Source organism: Notolepis coatsorum (assembly GCF_963971535.1).
Source record: "Notolepis coatsorum genome assembly, chromosome: 6".
Lineage (NCBI taxonomy): Eukaryota > Metazoa > Chordata > Actinopteri > Aulopiformes > Paralepididae > Notolepis > Notolepis coatsorum.
In genome coordinates this window covers 86,442,949-86,448,948 of record NC_140170.1, presented here as the reverse complement: position 1 = coordinate 86,448,948, position 6,000 = coordinate 86,442,949, and the positions used below count along the sequence as shown (strand labels likewise).

General features: G+C 42.5%; 1 protein-coding gene across 1 annotated transcript in view; it reads left to right on the top strand.

The window, feature by feature from the left end:
• Positions 1-3,426: 3,426 nt before the first annotated feature.
• The window catches only part of LOC311229593 (plakophilin-1-like), a gene marked incomplete at its 3' end in the record, with an annotated part of 37,054 nt that continues 34,480 nt past the window's right edge, over positions 3,427-6,000 (top strand). The window contains exon 1 of the mRNA XM_084315668.1: positions 3,427-3,469. The remainder of the gene's footprint in view (positions 3,470-6,000) is intronic.

Sequence of the window (6,000 nt, the reverse complement as noted above, 5' to 3'; positions counted from 1 at the left end):
AGGCTTGAGTAAATTGTAATGAACCAAATAAGAATATCAATAAAAAAAATGCATCTTTGACTGTGAATAACACCATGCTAAAATTGACCAGACCTGAAAAATCTAAGCAAATGAATAAATGGAAGATGATTAAACAGAAGGTTTTGTAGATACTAGGGATGGGTACCTTTCACATTTGAACCGATACAGTACCGGTACCTGTGAATCGATACCGGTACCCAACGGTAAAAAAAATCCAAACTTCAAATAACTACAATTTCGACAGTTTTCGGCTTGCCATTGCTCCGACTGCTTTTTGTTGAATCAAGTAAAATCCTAGGTAAGCATATATTGTGCGTGTGAACGTTGACATGAAAAAAAATAAAAATAAAAAAATTATAATATTCTCGGTATCTCACTTGAATCGATACTCGCCGGTAGTACCGACGTGTTTCGGTTCGGTACCTCAAAAGTACCGAATTCTGTACCCATCCCTAGTAGATACAGTACAGAATTCTGCCATCCGGACACATGCCATTTGAAATATGATTATAGAATATCAGGCCTAAAATGGTTATGCGAGTAATTAGATTAATTAATTACAAATCCCTTTTTTTCCCACTTTTTCTCCTTATTTTCAATAAGGAGAAATTTTGTGTATCCAATTCTCCCCTCCCCTGTCTTGAACGTTGCTCGACTATGCCCCCCACTGGTCGGTTGTAGAGAGGATAGAAGCCTTGCATCACGTGTTCCCTCCGGCACACAAGGAGGCAGCCTGTCACATCTTTTCGCCTGCCAGCGCAGACTCTCATTGGCGAGGTGTAACGCATGGGAGGCTCACACTACCCTCGCCACTTCCTGTCTCTGCTGTGCAGGCGTCTCCCAACCGACCTGTAGGGGTTGCTGTCCACAACGTCCAATCCCCACCCATCGACTTCCACCCGCTGACTCTGCCAAATGAGCCAGTACGACGGCCGGCCCAAGCCGAAGGCAATGCTGAGACTGGGATTCGATACCGGAGTCTCTTGCATTGGTGACGAGCGCAATCTCCGCTACACCAAATTAATTACAAATCCTGTAATTAATTAGATACATTTTTTTGTATCGCCTGACAGCACTATGTAGAACAGAACATAAATTGCAGGCTGATAATCACGGCTCATGTTATTGGGCACCTTAATGGTACCACTCCCAAAACACACAAATATCTCAGGCCCATGGAGAGTACCTTTTTTGAGGAATGAATGAATGCAGATTCAGATTGCAGAATGGGTACAATACAGTACGGCTCAATACACACAATTGTTAAGGGGATGCAGACCAGAGAAAGACGTTTGTCTTGTTTACATCAGGGTCCCCCATTTTCAATTAATAAGAAATGGAATCCCTATTTCTTTTTACCCTTCTGATGAAGAGGATTTTTAACTCTTAGAACTCGCTTTGACTTGCATCTAACAAGATCCATGCTCCATCAATTGCTCTGGTCCGTTCACGCACAGGTTCTGACAGGGGGAAGGCACTTGTAACTGGGATGCTTAGGGAACAAGCAGACGAGATCGTTATCCTTCAGCAGCGTCCCCAACTTCACTCCGCCAGTCGCTCTCATCTCCACCATGTCCCTGTGATGCCATAATAGTGTATTTTCAGCAGTAGCACTAGGCCAATAGAACAAAGTGCTAGGCTGTACTCAAAGTTTCAAACTGTCCACAACTTGCAGTGTTCACAGTGTGTCTCTCTGTCCCAGCAAGAGGACACACTGGCAAGCAGGGAGACGCTGGTTTAGGTGTGTGTGTGTGTGTGTGTGTGTGTGTGTGTGTGTGTGTGTGTGTGTGTGTGTGTGTGTGTGTGTGTGTGTGTGTGTGTGTGTGTGTGTGTGTGTGTGTGTGTGTGTGTGTGTGTGTGTGTGTGTGTGTGTGTGTGTGTGTGTGTGTGTGTGTGTGTGTGTGTGTGTGTGTGTGTGTGTGTGTGTGTGTGTGTGTGTGTGTGTGTGTGTGTGTGTGTGTGTGTGTGTGTGTGTGTGTGTGTGTGTGTGTGTGTGTGTGTGTGTGTGTTTTTTATGTTTAAGTGTCATTTTTAATGTTACTGAGGCTGTTGGTGCCTATGTACCTCTATCTATATTCTTGATTAATGATGATGTTGTGCCTGTCAGCTGTGTGTGCGTGTGTGTGTGAATACTGTATGTGTGAAATTGTTATTCCTCATTTGCAAAGTTGAGTTTGATCCAACACGTCTGCCTCCAGAGAGCACACTGAATACGATGCTCCCAGTGGATTTAATGTATTCCCAACATACAGTACATACCCTGAAGAAGGCCTATGTGGCTGAAACCTTGGTACATTAAATCCATGACTTCACGACTTCATCAAAAAGCACAACTCCCGACCTGACAACATATCCTGACTTGTGAAAGCGTGAATGATACAAAGCAGAAACAAAACGTTCTCCAGCCAATTGGTCCCCACTGTGTCATTGGTTTCTGTTCTAAATTTAACTTTGTGTCTCTTGGTTTTGAATGTATAAAATCTCCCTTTTCTCTCCAAAGTCTCCTTTCTAATCCTCCAGCCGAGGAGTTCATTTCCAGTAATGGCGCCTTCTTCTGTGGTTTTCTGGGAAAGTCATTAAGTCATTAAGGCACCATTACCGGAAATGAACAGCTTGGCTAGAGGATAATGTTATGTCATATGTCCATGAAGAATGTTGATTTTAGACGTGTGTGTGCTTATGATCCACAGCTCAGCATGGAGAGAAACATCAACCGTCAACAATCAATCTTTAACAACTACAAAGGCTCCACCATCAAGAAGAACGTGGTTATATCTGGCCAACAGTATGAGAGAGGCTTTGTTCCCCTCGGTGCTGGAGCTAGCAACGGCTATTCCAGCCGCAGTGAGCCTGATCTGGGTCGGTTTCCGAGGCAGAGGCTCGCTGCTTCATCCCGGAGGCCCAACACTGAGTACTTATCAAATGACCCACGAATGTGCACCAGTCAGTACTTATCAAATGGCCCACGAATGAGCACCAGTCAGTACTTATCAAATGGCCCACGAATGAACACCACTGAGTACTTATCAAATGGCCCACGAATGAGCACCAGTCAGTACTTATCAAATGGCCCACGAATGAGCACCAGTCATTACTTATCAAGTGGCCCACGAAAGAGCACCAGTCAGTACTTTTCAAATGGCCCACAAATGAGCACCAATGAGTTCTTATCAAGTGGCCCACGAAAGAGCACCAGTCAGTACTTTTCAAATGGCCCACAAATGAGCACCAATGAGTTCTTATCAAGTGGCCCACGAAAGAGCACCAGTCAGTACTTTTCAAATGGCCCACGAATGAGCACCAATGAGTACCTAACCAGTGACCATCGTCAGTCTCAGTTAATTAAGAATGGCACAAGTCAGACCGTGACCACCCACAGCCAAATGTACAAGGCACCATCAACCCATACCATCGATGGGTCTACACCAAAGAGTAAGGAAGATTCTGGGTGAGTGGAATTAAATTCATAATGTTACATTTTTAATAATGAATGTATTTAATTGAATGTATTTAATAATGAATGTATTTAATTGAATTTATTATTTCCAGGTCAAAGGTAAACACGGCTATATGGAATGTTTCTATTCACAAAACCACCAAGGGGGGGGGGGGGGGGCGTCGACTCTGGGATCATTACAAAGGCATGTTTTATGATGGGGTTCGGTAAAATAGACGTTACCTTTTGTCAGCAGGTCCACCAAAACCCGTCCACTCTTGTTCCAAGTGTCTTAGGTCAGAACAGGATCAATAAATATAATGTTAGCTGGCCCGTTAGCAGCGCCAGGGTAACATTACATAGAGGAACGTACATCCAAATAGCCTGTTTGAAAATACTAGAATCCAACATAGTCTGGTGAAAACGCACATTATGTTATGGATGGATCGTCACGGTTTGTCCTTCATAATAATCTCCAATCGTTTGCTCTAGGCGATCGCCATTGCCGAACGTTAGTTTGCTGTAGTCTGGGGAGCTCTCAACTTGGCGACAAATAATGTTACCTCCTAGGCCGGTTTGACTATAGTATTTTTATGATTTACCAGAAGTGCTGAGGCCAATGTAGTCTGGTGAAAACGCACGTTATCATAAGTGTGATAGTTTTGTCATCTTCATAATAGTCTCCACAAGTCGCGATCGCCATACTATTGTCTCCATAGCTGTACTCACTGCTGCTCACTATCTAGTGCTTTGAGTGCTACACTCCCCACCATAGCTGTCAACATTTGGATTTGAGAAAACGTGCACGTTTAGCCCCACCCCTTCTCCTGGCCCCGCCCCCTCAGCCCGCCCCCTCCCACCCGGCCCCGCCCCCTCCCAATGGAGCTGCCTCGTCGCTGCCATCTGCTGGTCAAAACCTGTATGTACCCAGCCATTCGTTGTAGGGTAAACTTTTCCTACTTGGAGTGTAAATGCTATGAACATTTGTATTTCACAGGAGAGAAACTGTATTCAAAGAAAGCTATTAAAATAGTCTTTGAATCTAAATATACTTTCTTTGTGTTGATTTTACATTAATTCCATGATTTTACTCAAGTAAATATCTGTTACAAGCTTCGGTTTTATGTAGAAAAATGCTGTTTTTAATCTAGATTAATCTAGATTGATTACAGAAAATTGTGAGATTGATTAGTTAATTCTATTAACTATTCTATTGGCGGCACTGGTGTATATATTATATATATATATATATATATATATATGTGTATGTGTATATATGTAATGTGTGTGTATATATGTCAGAGAACCTTAGTGTATAGTATATGACATGGTGTATGTTTGTTCATTGATGTGACAGTGTCTGGCAACATGCTATTGTTCTTTTTATTTCTTTGTGTTTGTGATTTGTCTTGATGTGTTTGTGAAACTATAAAAGCAATCAATCAATGTATTACCATAGTGTCTTATACCTTCATCACTGTAGGCTACATATTAATACTACAACTCGTTAAAGCTATAAAAAAATACCTATGGTCATTAATTTAGCAGTGGGGAATATCATTTTGGAACAGTGTGTGTGTCTACAGAGAAATATGTGAGATAGAAAAAAAGCCAATGCGATTTTGTGTTTTTCCTCAATATCTCTGCAATGCCTGCGAGTTACCAGTAACTGTATTTGTCATACCATGACAATTCACGACAACTTTTAAAACGGATCAATTATTATTTATAAATCGCATTCAGGAAATTGGGCGTCAGAGTGAAGGAGGGGGACGCGTGAACCTTACAGGGGAGGCGCAGAGCAAACGGCTGTTCACCAAGACATTTACACATTCCTGCATCACATACACAGTAACTTTGTATTGTTTTATCCACAGAAGATTTGCAAACCCTTTGTTCCAGAGACAAAAGCCACAGAGTGGGCAATCAAGAGACACTGGCTAAGTTGATTTGACACCCTCGGTGCCGCATCAGTCTCTCCCCGCTCGCTGTTCTGTTCTTATTCTTCTTCGGGTCGCAACCGTCTCCCGGTCTGACTTCCTGTGATAACGTTCTAATCTACACTGCTGCCACCTGTCGTCACGGAGGGGAATTGCAGCCATTTTGTAAAAATTAATAAGTACAAAATACGTGCCAATACGTGAACCGTGAATATGGCGTGAAGAGGGTTAAAAAAACAGGAAAATCCCGGGGAAAACGGTAGTGATGACAGCTATGCTCCCCACACTAAATTGGCCCAAAAGGTATGGCGATACTGCCACCTGTCGGGATTCGATCGTCATTTCAATTCTAACTTAATCAGAGGTGCCAGGAAGGTCCGCAGGACTGTTTAGAATAATAATAATCAAAAAAACGAAAAACGGAAAAAAAAATCTCGATTTGGCGCTCAAGCGTTGGCTTTCAGAAACGAGATATCTCGTTTTTGGCGCTCAATGAGTTAAACGTATTAAATTAACATGGGTGAGGATTATAGAAACACTGGTATAGTGTTCATTTCAACATTATCCGAGTTGATTTAAGTTTTTTGATGTATACACCATGCA